Raw genomic sequence first — 20,021 nt, 5'->3', positions numbered from 1 at the left:
TGATAAACATGGATGTGTAGACTAAATGGGAAATTGAGGATCACTTAACCCAAGTGGTTCCTTTTTGAGAACATGAGACTAAGGACCAGAGAGAGCAAATGATTCACCCAGAGGGAAACAGCAAATTGGATCAAGACCAAGACTCAGGTTAGGACAGAAGTGTTCTTTGCACCAAGCCAAGTAGTTACCAAGTTTGACCCTGAGTCCCTCCAGAACTCTGTCATGGCAGAGCACCCAGTTGACCAAACCTATAGATCTAGGACCATAGCACACTTCCACCTGGTATTTCTGTGAAATATGGGACTTCCAAACCCTTTACCTCAGAAGTAAATTCAATCTATGTAAATATTCAAGTTGCTTTAGACATGGCCAAGATATTTTAAACACCATCCATTCTGACACCCAAACAAGAACCCAAGTGTGATCCTAGCTCCTCCCTCTCCCTCCTATTGTCTCCTGCCAGATCCCAAACATGTCCCTCTCCCTATGCCACCACCAACGTGTTCCAGAGTCACACCCTCTCCTCCCTGGGCTATTGTATCAGTGGGCTAACTGGTCTCCCATCCTGCCGTGCATCTTCCTCTGTGCAGCCACCATGACAGTGGTGACTCTCCCCTGCTCTGGGCAAGCTGGGGACGCTCCCACACCTGCCAGATAAAACCCAAACTCTGCAGCATGTAATACCACACCTTTTGCGATTCTGCCCCCCCACCCCCTTCACACTCCACAAGGTGCACGAGGATTACTTATGGGTCTGCAGATATGCCATGCTCTCTCGGGTCTCCGTGCCTTTCCTCAGACTGTTTCCTATGCCCAGAAGGCTTCCCCTCCTCAAATCCATCTGCCTTGTACATCCCTCTTGTACTAGTCTGCTCCAGGTGCAAAATACCACAGACTAAGTGGTACAAAAAACAGATTTTATTTCCTCACAGTTCTGAAGGCCAAAATACATGATCAAGATGTAGGAAAATTCAGTTTCTGATGAGAACCCTCTTCCTGCTTAGGGACAGCCACCTTCTCTCATGACTTTACATGGCCTTTCCTCTTTGTGTGCATGGGAAGGGAGCTCCCCAGGATCTCTGCCTCTTCTTACAAGGACACCAATCCTATTGGACTAGGGCCCTACCCTAACAAACCTCATTTAACCTAATTACCTCCCTAAAGGTCATACCTGCAAATACAGTCACATTCAGGGTTAGATCTTCAATATATGAACTTAGGGGAGAAGGACAAAATTCAGTCCATAGCACATCCATTACAGCTCTTATCTCTACGAATCAGGATGATTTATTTTCATATCTGTCTTCTCTACTGGCTTCCGAGTTCTTATGGAAACTCAGAATGGTCTCTGAATCCTTTTATCAGTGAGGACCGGTCCAGGTTTTGTGAGGCCAAGGCCTGAGGCTTATAAGGTCTGGTGCGTCCTCATTAAGAAAAGAGTTAAAAATTAGGTATGAAATGAATTTAGAAAGGGCCTGTGCAAGTGAGGGACCCTGGAGTTAAGCTTTACGGCTTCACAGTGTATCTGCCTCTGGGCTAATAATACAAAGCCTCACTGGGTGCTAGAAAAGACCACAGGTTGGGCTGCACTCCAACTTCTCCTTTCTTTTTGGGCAGATAAGTTCATTATCTGCACCTCAGTATTTCCGCATATCTAAAATGGGCTTGTAATACCTGCCGTGTGAGGTCTTTTTGAAAATGTAATTAGATAATCTGAAAAGATATTCTATACTTGTTTATGTGCTCACGGCCTGCATTCCCAACTAGAAGGTGTGCTCTGTGAAGAAGGGGACTTGCCCCGGTCACTGCTGAATCCCAGCGCCACGATGGTGCCCTGAAATGGCTAGATGCTCAACAACACTGTTGACAGAAAGAATGCAGTACTCGGTAGTCCCTGAAAGACTGGTGCCTGGTACCCATCGGTAAGTAAGTTTTCCCTCTTGAAACTATTGCTATTATCAGTGAATCTTAGTTAAGTGAATTTCCTAAGGAAGAGACAGAACATACCAATGCTCAGAAGACAAAAATCACTGTATGCTAGACTCTGGGGAGCATTATAATTCAAAACTTCTTACTGTCCTAAAATGTTTTTAAAGCTAGGATAATAAAATATCTGGAAGGAAGAAAAGAAGAAAAAAATCGGGGGAGGGAGAAAAGGGGGAGAGAGAAAGTGAGGGTGCGGGGGTGCGGGGGAGATGGAGAGAGACAGCCAAACAACACAGAAAACCCTCCAGGCAGTGGGTAGAATCAAAACAGGAAAGCCCCAGAAATTTGACATGGTTTCTCTGAAGACTAAGAGCATATTTATTCCTTGTGCAGCAGCTACCTCCATAAGCTCCAGGGAGTAGAGGGTACTAGTAGGTGCTCTCCAGTGGGCTGATGAAGCGGGGGCAGGAGCAGCCTCAGCAGACAACCTCGAATCGTGCCAAGCCCCAGTCTCTTGCAGCTTGGAGCTGAAAAGCCAATCCTCCAACTTGGCTCTGAACTCTTCACCCCAATCAATTAAGAGAAATCCCATCAAAAACCCCAAATTAAGTCTGCTTGGCCTGACCTTGATGATTCAAGCTAACGAGACATCGCTGCTCCTGGAAGAATCTGTCATTTTTAAATGGCTCACACTGATGGTGGAGGAATTCAGAGAGAGGTAGACTGAATCCCAGCACTCAAGAGCTGAGAGGGACTTAGCACTCACAGAGCGCATGTCCCAGCAGGGTCACAGAGCCTCGTTAATGTTGCTGGAAGAGATCTCCTAAAGTGATCTGGCTTCCTATACAGGCCATTTAATTCTCACACTTGACCGTGTCAGTAACTCTGACTCATGGTTCAAGAATAAGAGCGTGGCCTCGGCTTCACAGACCTTATTTCATTTCTCACTAAGCTTCCTAGGCACCGTGTGAACTTAACCAAGTGACTTCACCTTTCTTGGACTCCATTTTAATTTCACCGTCCACAGGACGGTTAATGGTATTTATCTCACATTCCTGTTGTCAAGATGAAGATAGCATTTACTTAAAAGCAGGTGCTTTTAGTGCTGAATCAAGGGTGATTTCCCACCTTCTCTCTTCCTCCGCCTTCCCTCCACTCCTTTCCAGCTTTGTTCCCAGCAGGTACTGTGACAGATGCAGGGTAGAGTACAGAGTCCTTGCTCAGAGGAGCAAGCTCCACCCCCAGCTGAGCTTCGGTTCCCGTGTCTATAAAATGTGAAGGTGGTAAGACATGGCCTCTATAGACCCATGCTCCCTGACCGACTTCTTGGACACCACATGACTGTCTGTGTATCCAGGCTGTGGGCCAAGCTGCAGGGACACACAGAAGTCCCTTCCCTGTCCTCTAGGAGCTCAGAGAAGACTCCAGCCAAAGACAAGGAAGAGAAAAAACCCACAGTAAGCATGAAATTATATCAACACTGTAAAGAGTTCAGAAGTCATGGAGAAGGGGGGGAAATAGCCACATAAGGGGGCCAGTGATGAGATGGTCAAGGGGGAAACCCAAGAAGAACTGTAGTTCTCCTTGTCTGATTAAAAAATAAGAAACAAGGGGGAAAAATGGTAAAACGAAGTAGAAGTTCACCAGTCAGGGCAAACTATTTCTGGGCATCGCACATTGTGAAGATTATCTGGTGCCTACCAACTCCTACATGTATTGAGTCCTCTGGATCCTGTGATTATTAAGGCTGGTGGGAAGGAGTATAAAATCAAAGGAGACTGAAAAAAAGAAAGAAAATGAAAGAAGAGGAGGAAAGAGGAAGGAAGAAAGGAAGGAAACTACCTTTGGTTTCACTTTTATGTCCTAAATCCCATAGCAGGTCCCTTCACTTATTCACTCCATGAATGGAAAAAAAGAGGGGAGCAGGGGAGGAAGAAAGAAGGGTGGAAGGAAAGAAGAAACCTGTAAGGTGGATAATATCTTCTTTGTAAACATGAGGATAGCAAAGCCAGGAGATGAAATGCCTGGCCTAAGGCCACACAGCAGTAAGAAGCAGAAGCAGGATTGAAAGCCAACTATGCCTGACTCCAAAGCTCATGCTCCTTTCAAGGTATCCTGATGCCTGGGGCAGAGTCTACTATATCCCCCAAATGGTGGAATAAATGGAAAGGGATAGTCGGAAGGGCCAGGACATCACGGACGTAGGAATATATACAGAACAGAGGCAAGACCGCTTCCATGTGCCCAAGGAATCCTGCCACTCCTGCTACTGACATTCCCCCCCTGGGCAAATTGCCTAATCTCAGATACCCCCAGTGGCCTTATCTGTAAAGTCCTTTGATGAAGGAGACTAGATTAGCTAAACTCTTGAGCTCCCTGACAGCTTGAAGTCCTTAGAGTCTACTCACATCACAGAATTTCATACCTGGAAAGGACTGTTGAAATTAGTCTTTCTCAAGCTTGAGAAATGGCTAGCTCCTATGGCAGCAATCTCCATTTAGCCCCTTTATCTGTTCTCTTTTTTTTTTTTCATAGTGAAAAAATTTTTAGTTGGTCACAAGGATGCCCAGCTAAAGAGATTTCTTAGCCTTCCTTGAAGGTAGGGGTGGACACATGACCAAATTATGGGCAGGGGGATGTGAAAAGAAATGACATGTGCAACTTCTGCCCTTAAAAGGAAATGCTAGACTCTCACCTTTCCTCCCATCCTCCTTCCTACTGGATGGAATACAGACTTGACGGCAGGAACTAGAACCGCCATCTTGGATCACAAGATGGAAGGCATGTGTTGAGGACTACAGAGCAACATGATGGAAAAAGCTGAGATCCTGACGCTTAAGAAGCCATCATTCTAGCCCTGGGGCGCCTAGCTGGACTTTATAGGAGAGAAATAAATTCCTACTTGTTTATGCCACTGTCTTCTAACAAATACATCCCTTTTAAAGAAAAAAAAAAATTCAGAGGTTCCCCAATTTGGGAAACACACTGCACAGAAAGTGAAATGGGGAACATTTTAGATGTTTTCAGGGTGTTGCCACACTCATACATATAAACGCCAAGGGGGCTGCTTAAATCTCATGTCTGTCCATGGAAAAAAGGGGTGAGGGAGGGTCATCTAGATAAGCAGGATTATGTTTACATTGAGTGGAGAAAGGGCTGGATAATCATTTAATGTATATGTGAAATTATAAAAATGATCACAACACTTTTTAATTGCCCTCGCCCCCACCTTAAGCCCAGGGACCAGAGGAGCCAATTTAGAGGGAAAATGTTGAGTCCAATTGTTTCAAACTAAATTCCAATATGACTTCAGGGCAATATCTAGTAGAGCCAGAGGTCCTGAGAGGATGAGTAAGGACAAGGTGCAGTTGAAATCAGGAGAACTCCAGGGCCCAAACCTGCCTCAACCACAATACCACTGTTTTCATCTGGATTCCACACTGAGGGCCCACACAAGAGTTCAAAGAGCTCTGTTGTTCACATTTCAATAAGTGAAACCTTCTGGTTAATAGAGGAAGGAACTAGTATCCAGAAAGAGGAAGTGACTTGCCCACAACCGCACAGTGAGAAGCAGCCAAGTTCCCAGGCCTAAAAATCAGCCTCTTCACCTGAATCAGAGCTACCGAACAGACCACACAGCTTCTAACCCAGGGACAACCTGACAAGACTCCTGGAGTCCCTCAGCCCACTCTTACCACAGAGATGGAGCTTCCCTTTCGTTCATAGTGACCCTCTCAACTCCATTGGTATTTCAACCAGAAGAGAAAGAACCTTTGACCACCACAGGTGGTCAGAGTCTAAGGATGAGCCCGGTGAATTCCCATACAGGCCCCAGAAAGTCACGGGTCACCCAGCCTGCTCAGCTGACCCAGAGAGAGGGGATTTCTTTCCAGGTCAGGATGGCGGTGACAGCAGATGGAGGGAAGGTCATAATTCCTGTAGCATTGCGATCACGACCAAAGGTCACTTCTGCCCTGAAGAAACAATCAGGTAAGTGCCTGGTGTCAAGAACAGGCCACCAAATGCTTGGGCCCTGGTGTTGGCCACACGGGTTAAGATTAGAAGTGTTTATTCATAGGAATGATGCAGAAGTTCCCAGTTCTCAAAGGGCTTTTTACACACATTATCTCATTACATACAATGCTAGAGGGAAGGTCCCTTATGATACTGTAATAGACACCAGAGGCCCATCATCTCGCTAAAATGTAAATTCCTCCAGGGCAGGGGATTATGTGGACTTTGTTCACTACTATTTCCCTCATGTTTACAACACTAAACTGAGAGTGACACCCACTGATTATTTACTTCATGAGTGAATAAATGGCTCTGCCGATCCTTCCAACCTAGTCTCCTCAATTCCCCCAGAGCACCACTCACTCTCCCTTCTAGTCACACTGAACACCATAGGTCCCCCAGTGACGGAAGTGCTTTCCCAAGCCTGCAGGTTTTAAACATGCTCATTCCTCAGCCTGAAATGGACTCTTCCACCTTTGCCTTCTACTGGACCTTTACACCTCAATCTTGGCATTCAGGGCTGCGGTGGTCAGATCTGCAAGCTGTTCACCAGGCAGGCGTGACCAGCTGAGGGGGCGACTGGAAGCAAAATACCTGCTTGGGCTCTGCTGGCCAAGCTGTGCGCTCCGGTATGGGGCTGCATTTGCCCAGAAAAAAGGGGGGGGGGGCACCTTTTTCAAATTTTCATGAAGGTTTCATAAGGGTTGTTGTGGCCCTGTGGACATCAGTTCCTCCGGGGGGCCTTTGCCCATACCCCAGAGTAGTTGAGGATCCACTAACAATGTCTGATCTTGTCTCTTCTCCCCTCGAGGCTGTGAGTTCTCCCCCTGTAGGACTGTCTTGTTATAAGTTGTCTCATCCATTAGAACCGTGCCAGATCCACAGTGGGGGTTCAAGAAATGTTTACTGAATGACTGAGTGAATAATGACTGAGCTCTAGAGAAGGAACTGCCTTTCACAGGGTCACACAGCCAGTGATTGGCAGCACTGGCTCAAGCCCCCCAGACCTCCTGGAATTGAGTCCAGAGCTGCCTTCCACGTTAGAAGCCCTCTTTTCTTCTAAATAACCCTTCTAGAAGCCAAGCCTTCAGAGACACCTAAGTTAGCAGTGAAGACAAGCCAGAGGAGCTAAATTAATTTTGAGAAGTCTCACGCATCTTTTTCACTAGGTCAGTGAGGGTTACTCATGAAGAGAAATACTTGGGAGGGGGGCTCATTTTTCCACCCCCAATTCATAACTCTATTCGTCACTCTTCACCCAGATTTAAGAGGTGCTAACTGAGTTCCAGCAGGCCCCATGCCTCCAGTGCAGGCTGTCCTGACCAGGCTTTGCCCCCTTGATTCTTAACATGCAAACCTAAATCAAAGTTGCTTTACCAACTGGCTTCTCTAAAGGGTCCCAGAGCTAAAAGCATCTCACACTTGGGTTTTTTGGGATAATGTGATCCAGATCCCCTGAGGACATGCTGCACAGGAGAAAGTGAGGAGGAATGCAGAAAATCACCACATTGGAAGCCAGAAGACCCAGGTCCCTGTCCTGTTTGAGTCGGAAATTCCTCATGGGAAAAGTGATATCTGACCATACAACTGGGCCAGGACTAGAGCTATTTTGCCTGCAGAGGCCAATATCCCCAAGGCAGTGTCAGAAAGATGTGAGTCAAGAGGAGGGCTCTGATTGCCTCCCTAACTAAGGTGGGGTGTGCTAGGTGGAGCAGAGAGAATCCAGGCCTGGTCTCCAGTCGGACTCCACCGCCTTCTCACTCTGTGACCTTGGGCAAATCACCGAACATCTCTGAGCCTCAGGTCCTCATCTGAATAAGAGGATGATACACATTTCTACTCTGAAAGGTTTCTGCTTGTTTGTTTTGTCATACCCTTCTTTCCTTATCTACTTATCTCTAAAGATAACAGAGGAGTAAAGAGCCTGGGCTCTGGGCTGAGATTTGCAGTGTGATTTTAGGTAAGTTACTTGTGTCTCAATTTTCTCTTTTGTAAAATACTTGTAAAAAATACCGTATTTTGCCCAAATACCTCATGGAGTTGTTACAGGAACTAAAAGAAACTAAAGTATATAATAAAGTACTTATTCAGTAAGTACTAAACAAGTGTGAACTACTCTTACAGGATAAGTCTAACCTTAAATTATTAAGAAAGCCAGAACACTGCATAAAGGGCAGAGAACCTGCATTCCAGGACGGTTTGGGGATCTTAAATAATTCCTTACCCTCTCTGGGCCTCCATTTATTTCCTCAGTGAAATGAAAGGATAGGGGATCCCTAAGGGTCTTCTAGTCATTCCATTCTGAGGGTCCCGATATCTGCCCTTGGAACCTCCTGCTCCCTTGGGCCTGAAGCATCTGTATCTGCCCTTGGAACCTCCTGCTCCCTTGGGCCTGAAGCATCTGTCTCTGCCGTGAACTCCCTACTCATCCTCATTGACCAGGTTACATTTAATTTCATCTGGGGATGCTTTGCCGAATCACAGGGAAACGGGCAAACACACAAAAATGACCACTGGCATCTTCCCTTGCCTTTAGCATAGCATTCACCAGATATAGCACTTACTACTTCACTAATCATTAGTTTCTCTCCTCTCCCCACCCAGCAAAGCAGGTACCCCTGGAGGGCATGGCGCAGGTGGAGTATTACAAAGTGCCTAGGCTATCAAGGCAGATCTGGGCCAACCCGAATTCTGTCCCTACCCTCTAGATGATATTCGGGACGTCACTTCAACCCTTATCTAAAAAGAAGCAGACTGATATCTACATCATAGGGTTGTGAGGATTCCATGCAGGGACGGCCAAGAGCTGGGGCACGACAGAGTCACTTGAAAAGGCTGGAAGTCGCTTTTCTGTCTGGAAACGACCCCGGGCGTGGCACAAAGACAGCCCAAAATACACTGCTGGAGGGCCGCACGCAGTGCTCCGAGCAGCTTGGAAATCCAAAGCCTCCCGCCGCCGCGCCTCCACAAAGAGTTAGCTTTCCACCACTCTTCTGACCCCGGTCCTCTCAAAGCCAGGCGGGGCTGGAAGCCCTGGGCTGCTCCCATTGGGCCCGTGCCGGCCCCGCCCTCCCCCGTCCCCCCCCGAGGCCGCAGCAGACAAGCGCACCGCCGCTGCACACACAGCATTCAGCGCTCGCAGTCTAAACCGCGGGGGCGGGGCTGAGAAGCAGGGAATTGGGGCCCAGCCGGCCGCACGCCCGGGCCCCAGACCCCCGACGCGGCACCGAGGGCTCCGGAGCGCACACCGGGCTCACCGCGGGGTCGCCGCCCCCGGCACGCGGGACAGGCCCCGCCCCCCCGCGCGGGCTTCCAATCAGCGCCTCCTTCCGCCTCCCGCCGCCGCAGTGCTCGGCCACCGGGGCGGCGGGCGCGCGGGAAAGCGGGCAGAGGCGAACCACAAGGCGCGGGCCTCTCGGGCGGCGGAGGTAACCCTGGGAGAAACACCACTCACCTCCTCCCGGAAGTCAGAAGATACTCCACACGGGAAAGCGACGCAGAGGCTACTACAAAAGGGAAAAGGAGAATTGGAGAGTCACAAAGTGCTCTTGGGAGAAAAAAATTATGTATAGAATATAAAAATCCCTCCTGCACCCTCAGATTCAGAGAGCCACCGCTCCCATCACGCAGCTCTATGCCGCCCTTTCACTCCTTCCGCAGCTCCAAGGCCAGCCTCCATCACCTTTGCGGGGCCTCAACCCCGTTCCCCGCCCCCCACCAACACCCTGTGCCCGTGCCAACCCCCACGCTGGTTAAAACCCACCTCCCGTCCGCCCTCACCTGCGCCGGCCTCGGGACGCGGCCCCGGAGCACAGCACCTTGCTGACTGGTCTCAATAAATTCCTGTCACCAACTCCAAGTCTACCTCGTTTCCCGAGGGGATTCCTCCGCACTAATCCAAAGGACCGTTGACATCTTCTCTCTTCCCAGCCCAACACCTCCTCCCCCCGCCTCACAGCACCGGGTCTTGCCGCCATTTTACTGCGGAAGTAGTCGCAGTCCGGCCACGTGGGCCACGTGCCGCCGAGGCCCGCCCCCCGCATCCACGTGGGCGCTCGGCCTGAGCCGGCCTTCTGGCCGCCCTCGCGCCTGGGGGTCTGCAGGTGGCCCTGGCCGCCTTCCTAGGCCTCGCCTCCGCTGGCACTCCGCGCCCACGCTCTTCCCGCCCACCCTGTCACGTGCCCCTCTCGCCTAAATCATTCTCCTTGGCGCACAGATTTTCTCCTTTAGAAACAAAAGCAAAGCAAAGCCAAACCAGAAACAAAAATCTCTTCTGGTTCCCTGTCCCTCCAGCTTCCTACCCGTTGCTCTGCACCCTTTAGGGAGCAACTCATCAAGAACCTTATATTACAGTGGTGGTCAAGCTTGTTCGGTTCACCCGCCCTCCGAAAGAATATGGAAAAATTAGGTACTCTAAAGCACATTTTTAAGTTAGTGTCTAAAACTGTTCATTTTGGGGGCGCCTGGGTGGCTCAGTTGGTTAAGCGACTGCCTTCGCCTCAGGTCATGATCCTGGAGTCCCGGGATCGAGTCCCGCATCGGGCTCCTTGCTCAGCAGGGAGTCTGCTTCTCCCTCTGACCCTCCTCCCTCTCATGCTCTCTGTCTCTCATTCTCTCTCAAATAAATAAATAAAATCTTTAAAAAAAAAAAAAGAAAGAGAGCTATGGGGTCGCCTGGGTGGCTCAGTTGGTTGAGCGACTGCCTTCGGCTCAGGTCATGATCCTGGAGTCCCGGGATCGAGTCCCGCATCAGGCTCCCTCCTCAGCAGGGAGTCTGCTTCTCCCTCTGACCCTCCCCCCTCTCATGTGCTCTCTCTCATTCTCTCTCTCTCAAATAAATAAATAAAATCTTAAAAAAAAAAAAAAAGAAATAGAGCTATGGGGTCGCCTGGGTGGCTCAGTTGGTTGAGCGACTGCCTTCGGCTCAGGTCATGATCCTGGAGTCCCGGAATCAAGTCCCGCATCGGGCTCCCTGCTCAGCAGGGAGTCTGCTTCTCCCTCTGACCCTCCTCCCTCTCATGTGCTCTCTCTCTCATTCTCTCTCTCAAATAAATAAATAAATAAATCTTTAAAATTGTTCATTTTAGGGTCGCCTGGGTGGTTCAGCTGGTTAAGGGTCTGCCTTCCGCTCAGGTCATGATCGGAGATCCTAGAATGAAGTCCAGCATCAGGCTCCCTGCTCAGTGGGGAGTCTGCTTCTCCCTCGCCCCCTGCTGCTCTCTCTCTGTCAAATAAATAAATAAAATCTTTTTTTAACATTTAAAAAGTTAAATTGTTCATTTTATACTTATGATCTCATCTATCCCTGAATCCCTGACATATATATACATTTGTATATGTCATGCACGGCATTTAGTTTACATGAATGGCCACCAGGAGTTTCCTAGCACTCAATGTCATATACTTTTAATTATTTTAATCAAGAGAATTATGTAAATGCACAATAGAATCTAATTTTTTAAGCCATCATATGAACTTTACCACAAATAAATTCACAAATCTGAAAAAAAAATTGTTCATTTTAAGTTTAAATAGTTACAAACATGGTAATTTATGGTAATTTGTAAATATTGAAATTATAAAAGTATTTAGTTTTTCAGGTGTATCCAGCTGAATTTAAATATAGCATTCTGATGCTTACATTTACTTAAAAAATGGATGAAAGAACTAAAGACTCATAAATTTTACATACTTCCTTTTATTCCTTGAACTCATATTTTTATCCCATTTGCCTCCACTCCAGAATCTTAGCCTAGTGAAGATTATTTGATTGAAAGTCATTTATTCATCATCATACCATATATCTAACAAAAATGTGGATATAAATGGAAATGTAAAATGTTGTGTTTCCTGTATCCATGTGGTTCTAAGTATTAAAAAATTCCATCTGAATTATAATAATCAATAGCACACAATTGATCAAAACAAATACATTATGGATTTTTAAAAATAATTCTTAAACACAAAGTAAAATTTGATTGGAAATGAATCTCATAATGAAATATATGAGGATTTTCTTTACTCAGTTCATGTACCCATTGGTATACATTTAAGCTTCAATTCTGTTCCTATTTTTCATATTTACAGATGTCAGCACTGAGAAACCTTATTCTCAAAAATAAGTACATGGGGAAAGAGTTTGTTAAAGGAATGTGACTCAATTCTTTGAATTCCTTCTAAGGCATATTCCAAAAACCACATAGTGAACTATCATCAAAAATTATTTTCAGGGGTGCCTGGGTGACTCAGTCATTAAGCGTCTGCCTTCGGCTCAGGTCATGATCCCAGGGTCCTGGGATCGAGCCCCGCATCGGGCTCCCTGCTCGGCGGGAAGCCTGCTTCTCCCTCTCCCACTCCCCCTGCTTGTGTTCCCTCTCTTGCTGTCTCTCTCTCTGTCAAATAAATAAATAAAATCTTTTAAAAAAATGATTTTCAAATGTGTATCACTGGATGACAAATCAGTTTGGGGCAGTGTGAGGTGCATATTAGACATTTAGGCAGAGATGTCAAAGGAATAATGCATTTTCTGTCTGCTGTGGTGAAAACAGTGGAACTCCGGGCAGCATCAGGATGTGAGAGGTGGCTGCAAAGGCTGACACTGACCCTGACCCTGACCTTAATCTTGACCCTGATCCTGACTGCCAGTGGGATGGGAACAGCACTGAACTGGAGTCAAGATTTGGATTCTAGGGGCGCCCAGGTGGCTCAGTCAGTTAAGTGTCTGCCTTCAGCTCAGGTCATGATCCCAGGGCCCTGGGATAGAGCCCCGCATCAGGTCCTCTGCTCACTGGGGACTCTGCTTCTCCCTCTCCCCCTGCCTGCCACTTCCCCTGCTTCCTGCTTGTTCTTTCTCGCTCTCTCTCTGTCAAATAAATAAATAAAACCTTAAAAAAAAAAAAAAAGACTTAGATTCTAATCACAAGACCTAGTCTCTGTTGGCAGTGTGAGCTTGCCCAAGCTATACAACCTCTCTGAGCCTCAGCTTCCCTTTCCCCCTTCATGGGGCTAGAGGCAGAAGGAACGCTCACAGGGAACACTGGCATTTTGAGTTCTTTAACTTTTCAAGAGAACAGAATAACACAGATCCAGGCACAGCTGAATCGCCAGCCACACATTCTGAATTTTATTTCTTTTTTTAACTTTTAAATGTAGTAAGTTATACATAATATAAAGTTTTATCATCTTAACCATTTTTAACTGTACAGTTCAGTAGTGTTAAGTATATTCACATTGTTGTACAACCAATTGCCAGAACTTTTTCATCCTGCAAAACTGAAATTCTATACCCATTAACCATTTTGTTCTTTCCTCCCCCAGCCCGACAACCACCATTCTACTTTTTTCCTGTTACTTTGACTATTTTATATACTTCATATAAGTGAAATCATACTTCATTTGTCCTTTTGTGATTGTTTTATTTCACTTAGCATAATGTCCTCAAGGTTCATCATTTATAGCATGTGTCAGAATTTACTTCCTTGTTAAGGCTGAATAACATTCCACTGTAGGTATATACCGACTCTGTAATTTTATTTCACCCCGAGATAGGATTTTTTTTCTTTTTTTAAAAGATTAATTTTTTTACTTTAGAGAAAGAGAGCAGGGGGAGGGGCAGAGGGAGACAGGGAGAGAGAGAGAATCTCTAGCAGACTCCCCACTGAGCGTGGAGCCCACACAGGGCTCGATCTCACCACCCTGAGTTCAAGACCTGAGCCAAAATCGAGTCAGATGCTTAACTGACTGAGCCACCCACGTGCTCTGAGATAAGAATTTTTTCTTTCTTTCTTTCTTTCTTTCTTTCTTTCTTTCTTTCTTTCTTTCTTTCTCTCTCTCTCTCAGAGAGAGAGAGAGAGAAAGAGCGAGCTTGCGCAGTGGGGGAGGGGGAGAGGGAGAAGCAGGCTCCTTGCTAAGCAGGGAGCCCGACACAGGGCTCGATCCCAGGACCCTGAGATCATGACCTAAGCCAAAGGCAGATGCTTAACCAACTGAGCCACCTAGGCACCCTGAGATAGGATTTTTTCTAATTCAAAAAATACTTACTGATCACCTATGTTTCTGCATATTCATCTGTATATGATGTACCAGACAGATATAAAGTTTACAGTCTACTGTAGACTTAAAAGTTGACCCATTCTCCTATCCTATCTTTTCTTCCATCAATCAAGCCTATGGGTCAGAATATCAAGTTGATACCACAATCTCAGTATTCTAATTTGGAGCCCTGAAATTACCTAGTTCCATCCTCCAAGCGTACAACACGTCTCCAGATCCTTCTTCACACCAACTCAAACATCTGCCCACCTTCATTCACTCCCTTATAATAGCGGCACAGGTGTCTGTATCTCTCATGAGATTGTAGATCTGTTTGCAAATAAGAAGCAAATAAGATTTTATTCTGTATTCCCAGCACTTTAACAAAGTACTTGGTACCTAGAAATGTTTAATAATTCTTTTTTAAGGTTTACTCCTAAAGTTGGAAAATCTCTCATTTATTCATTCTAAATTATTCAAATAATTCAAAATTTAAATTCAAAATAATTAAAAAATTACTGCTCGCCTTCTATGAGCCAGGCTCTGTTCTAGGAGACAGACTGTCACAAAGAATAAGGCAAGCTGGATCCCTACTCTCATGGCACATTCTGGTTTGGTGTGGGAGAACCAACAATCAGTAAAATACCAGGCCCAGACTAGAAGAGAGTGCTGGAGGAACAAGGGCCCGGCTTTATACTGACTTATACTGGGGAGTCAGGAAAGTCCTCTCTGCAGGAGTGTTAGTTAAGCAGAGGCCTAAATGACAAGAAAGAGCCAAGCAGGGGAAGAACATAAGGAAGGGCATTCTGGGCAGAAGGAACAGAGAAGGCAGAGGTCCTGAAGCAGGAATATTGTATTGATGCAGGTTAAAGTCATAGTACTTCTATGTTAGAGATAAGACAATCAAATCGAGGAGAGAAACAGTGATTTGTCCGCCTTTCACAAGGTGGTGGCTAGGTACAGCCAGAAAGTCATCATAGTTAAGGGGTTTGCAGACATTTATCAAAGCAGTCCAATCCCCTAAACTATGAAAAAGAAGTCGCCTGACTGACCTTGATCCCCAGTAAACCCACTTCTCATTCTACACTCTTGCACTGGGCCACTGATCCCATCCACTGCTCGTGGCTTCCTCCACCTGCACTCTGTCCATATACTTGTCCACCATCTCCACCAGCTGTTGGCTCCAAAAGGTCTACATCCAGCCCGGATGTCTACTCTGCGGCAGAGATTCTAGCCCCCTACTGGAATGCAGGCTCTATTTTGTCCTGTACATTGCTACATGCTGGAAACCAAAACATTTTCTGGCACCATAGTAGATACTCAATAAATATTTGTTGAAGGAATGAATGGATGAATAACCAAACTGCAGACCTATTTTTCCATTATTCACTGGATGTGTTCACTCAACCTCCCACGAACACCTGAAGTTCAACATATCCATATCTATGACTGTCCTCCAAACTGCCCTTTCCCTATCTCATCTCTCTTAGACATCAGTACACACTCCACCTGCCTGCGCAAGTCAGAAACCTGATTTCTTCCGTGTGATGTCACCCATATCTAATAGGCAATGAGATCTTCTCAGTTCTAGCTCATGATATTCCTAGAATCTATCCCTGCTTCTATATATCTCCTCTGGGTATGCCTTGGCAAAAAATCTTACCCTTCTCTCCTGGATTAGTATAATAGCCAACCAATTGTCTCATTTTTTTTTTTTTCTTTCTCTCCTACTTAAGCCTCTATTCTGTGCAATGTCTGTAAGAGTGATAATTTAAAAAGCATTTTTAAATTGTAAAAGCAACACATTCATTCTAAAGCTATGGAAAGTACAGAAAAAATGAAAAATTGAACAGAAATCATCAATAATCCTACTACACAAAGATAAATCCATTTATTTATTTATTTATTTATTTATTTATTTATTTATAGTTTCTTCCTCCCTTCTTCCCTCCCTTTTTTCTTTCTTTCTTTCTTCTCCTCTCTCTCTCTTTCTTTCTTTCTTTCAAACCAAAACCAGAACCATCGTATTTAAGCTCCGAATTCTTCTTTTTGGGTTGACATTTTATTATGAAAGTTTCCTATACCTTTCACTGTTGTCAAATACATTCAGATGCTTTAAAATATTACATCAATTGGATGTATTATAATGGATTTAATAATTTTCCAATTATTTAACATTTAGATTGTTTCTAATTTGATTATTATAAACAATCTTCAATGTGCATTCTCACACATAAACTTTTGTCTTTATCTCTGATTATTTCCTTATGATCAATTCCTAAAAGTAAAATTATTAGATCAAATTATATGAATGTGCTTAAGACCCTTGACACTCTTATCAAGTTGCGTCAGAGTAATTTTTAAAAAAATGCAAATCTAAACATATTCTCTTTATTTTTTAAGATTTTTTAAAAAATTTTTATTTATTCATTTGAGAGGTGAGTTCCAGCCCCACGTTAGGTGTTGAGATTACTAAAATAAAATAAAATAGAATAGAATCCTCCACTTAAATATTTCCAGTGAGTCACACCTTATGTTAAAAATTCATGTCATTTAATCATCAGCCCATTTCATATAGTTATGTTGTCTCCAATGTCCAACTGAAGAAGTGGAGACTCCGTTAGTGGGTGGCTTCTACTGTTAAGTGGCAGAATGGAGACTTAAACCCAACTCTCTCTGCTTCTAAGCCCACATTCCTTATCACTGTATATAATTTGCTTCCTCTCTGAACTTCTTGCCATTTGGATTCCCCTTCTCTGGGTTTCCATAGTAACCTGGGCTTACATCTGTCTTTCTGTTTGTCCATATATCAGTCTCTCTCGCTAGACTGTACATTCCTTGAGGGCAGGAACTATGTCAAAGTCACAGCATAGGAGCTCAGTGAATATTCATTGAATGAATGAGAAATGAATCAACAAACACTGGTTGTACTCTAGTAACTCTGACCTCGGTTTTCCTTAATTTCCTTTGCTGTCACTGATGAGGACTTTATGAGCTTGTCTCCTTGGGGGATCACCATTCATTTCCTCTGATGTCTTGATTCATGCTGGGGTCCTCCAACTGTGCAGAGGTGATATCATGGTCATGGAACTCCTGTGCCAATAAAGGTGGACCCCCAGACAGCATCCCGTGAATCAAGCAGAAAGAAAGATGTTGAGTGGCAGCGCAGGTAGAAAGTTTCTGTTTGCCCACACGTCCCAGAGTAATGAGAGGAAAAGACACACAGAAATAGAAGGCAGAGGCTTAATGGAATGGAAAGGGGCCCTGTGTGTGGCAGGAGCTGGCCTCAAAGGATTAAAAAGAAAATGAAAAGTGAAAACTTGGCACATAAGTTTTAATCGGCATGAAAGAGATCAGGTCCACAGGAACCATTGTCCACCGAGGCTGTCCATTGATGTCAAAACTCATTCCACCCCCCCCAAAACCCTAAATGCAAAAGCAATGCAGTGTTTGCTTAGGTAGAATGGATTCCACCCCCATAACAGGCACCTTCCATAGGGAGAGTTTCTGACTGAGAGCTGCTTGGACCACATATTCCACAGTTTGGTCACCAAAGTGGCAATTATCCTTTATTTCCCTTCTCCACTGTCACCACAAACATCACAGCATCTCCACAAATGCCACCTAACAGTTGGTGTCTCCCACTCAGAAGAAGCAGTGTAAATATGGACATACATACATTTGGATGCACACACACATACTTGCACGCATATCCAGAAATATACAATAATGTATTTGCAAATACATATACATACTGGCACATATAATCACCCCCCCCCACACACACACACAACTTCCACATAAATAAGCTAAAAGAGGGACTCTCTAGTCATCTATTCAATCAAAAATTATTTATGGAGTTTCTACTCTGTGCTGGCCTCCGTTCTCCATCCTAAGGAAAAAATAAGACATTGTCACTGCCCTCAAGTTCTCTGTCTATACATGAGATAGACATATGGTCAGTTGCAGAACAAGAAGGCAGTTGGAAGGCCAGAGAAGCCATCCAACACAACCTCTGGGCTCAGAGTTTTTCCAGAGAGGGTAGAGGCAGATCCAATCCTTGAAGATGACTAGCTAAATATGTAGAAGCAAAGTAGTTTGAGTTTAGGAGACTTGCAAGCATTTCAGCATGAATGGATTTTAGGGGACAAGGGGAAAAGTAAGTACACATTGGGAAAAAAAAATAGGGGTAGAGGGATAGGCAAGTCCCATGCTGAAATTCCAAATCTAGCAACATGGCAGACTTCACTAATATAGAACTATTTCCCCCAGAAAAACAGGTAGAAATACTGAATAAAATATACTACCTCTCTCCAGTGAATAAAGTATAATAGTTCCATGCCCCCATTAATCCATGGGCCAGATCAGTAGAAGTTCCCTAAATCTGAAATGAAAGAAAAGTATAAAACCAAGGTAATACCTTGAGGCTGAAGTTGATGTTCAAGAGGTATATAGATGTCAAATCATGCAGTCTTGTGTATCTAAGAAGTCTCAACTCTTTCCTGCAATCCTTCTTTAGAAATTTTAAAAAGAAAATAATATGATTAGATTTGCATAGCCTAAGGCCTATGAAATCCTTGGGGCTCCCTCCCAGCAGGAGCAAAGACAAAACTACTTTTAAAGACCAGGGCCTATGGGACCCCTACAGAAAACACAAGCCCTGCTATGGATAAGCTCAGCATAAAAAATTATAAACAACACAAGCTCAACCTATTAAGTATCCAAAATGAAAACTAAAATGCAAAGGGATTTTACTTATTTATACTTATCAGATTGTTAAAATTTAACAATCCAACAATGCCAATTGTTGAAGATGAAAATCAATTGGAATTCTCATGTGCTGTTAATAATAGTATAAGTTTGATGCAACTACTTCTGAGAATATTTTGGCAATGATGACTGTTAAAGAAAGGATGTATATACTCTACTATCCAGTGATTCCATCTCTGTGTATATCGGGACTCAAACTCACTTACTTGGACAAGGAGAGAGACATAAGGGCATGCATTGCTGCACTGTATATAATAGTTAAAAACTGCAAACAACTTGAATGTTCTTCAACATCATAATGGATTAATAAGGAATGGTTTACCCATACAGTGATGCTACAGAGTGGCTAAAATAAACATTCTAGATCTGTGTTCCTTCATATATAAATTGCAAAAACACAATGTTGAGTATTTAGAGCAGATTATAAAAATATATACTATTTTGATAATTTTTACATATATACATATTTAAAACTCATGAAACAGTTCTATACATTACTCATGAATGCATCCATCTATTGGGCCAACTAAGATCTGACATGAAAGGACTAGCATTCAGGATAATGGTTACCTTTGGGACAGACTGTGGGGAAGAAAGGGACTGAATTTAAATTCTATCTTACAGTTTGTTTTTAAATTATAACAATATTTAATCTGGAATAGGGTAAAATGCAAATTTGTTATATCTGAGGGGTAGGCATATGGTTTCTATGTAACTCTGTATTATATTACATTTTTAAAATAAATTGAAATTTTAAAATAAGAATAAATGCCATGCAAAGGATTTTATTCCCTGAGCAGAAAGTGACATGGTTAGTTTTGTGCTTTGGAATGCTCCCTCTGGCCCTTGTGTGGAGGAATTTTTATGAGAATGTAGGCGGAGGCAGGGTCATTACAGGAGACTAAGAAAGAGTTAATGAGGCCTGGCCTAAGTTCATGGTCAGGGAGTGAAAGGAAGGGATGAGTTTAAAAGCTATTTAGGAAGTAAAATTGCCAATATACTGTCAGTCTTTTTCTTTACCCTTTGGTATTTTTTGTTTGTTTGTTTTTATAAACTTCCCTTTTTCCCTTTAGAATTGAATTATGACATAGCAATAGACAAATGCATAAATCGTAAGTATATTGATTAATAAATTTTCACAGTGACCACCACCCAGGGCAAGTCCTCTCCCAGTCAGTATACCCCCAAAGGTAATCACATATCTGACTGTCACCAAAGATGAATTTCATTTGTGAATTGAATTTATTAAAATAACAGAGGCATTTAATTATCACACATCA

The 20,021-nt window shown here is 44.2% G+C and overlaps 1 long non-coding RNA gene across 2 annotated transcripts; it reads right to left on the bottom strand.

The window, feature by feature from the left end:
• Positions 1–9,203: 9,203 nt before the first annotated feature.
• LOC135364175 (uncharacterized) lies at positions 9,204–18,761 on the bottom strand. 2 transcript variants are annotated; one of them, XR_010410931.1, is made up of 3 exons: positions 16,918–18,757; positions 14,172–14,301; positions 9,204–9,446 (listed from the first exon to the last, which is right to left on the bottom strand). It is a non-coding gene; the product is annotated as an uncharacterized LOC135364175 (long non-coding RNA). The 2 variants fall into 2 exon arrangements; XR_010410932.1 differs by lacking the exon at positions 9,204–9,446 and adding an exon at positions 9,456–11,164 and having other exon boundaries at positions 16,918–18,761.
• Between the last annotated feature and the right edge of the window lie 1,260 nt (positions 18,762–20,021).

The sequence above is a fragment of the Mirounga angustirostris genome, unplaced genomic scaffold (genome assembly GCF_029215605.1).
Source record: "Mirounga angustirostris isolate CCGP_5_RB_7025 unplaced genomic scaffold, mMirAng1.0.hap1 SCAF_4, whole genome shotgun sequence".
Lineage (NCBI taxonomy): Eukaryota > Metazoa > Chordata > Mammalia > Carnivora > Phocidae > Mirounga > Mirounga angustirostris.
This window is presented reverse-complemented; position numbering and strand designations above follow the sequence as displayed.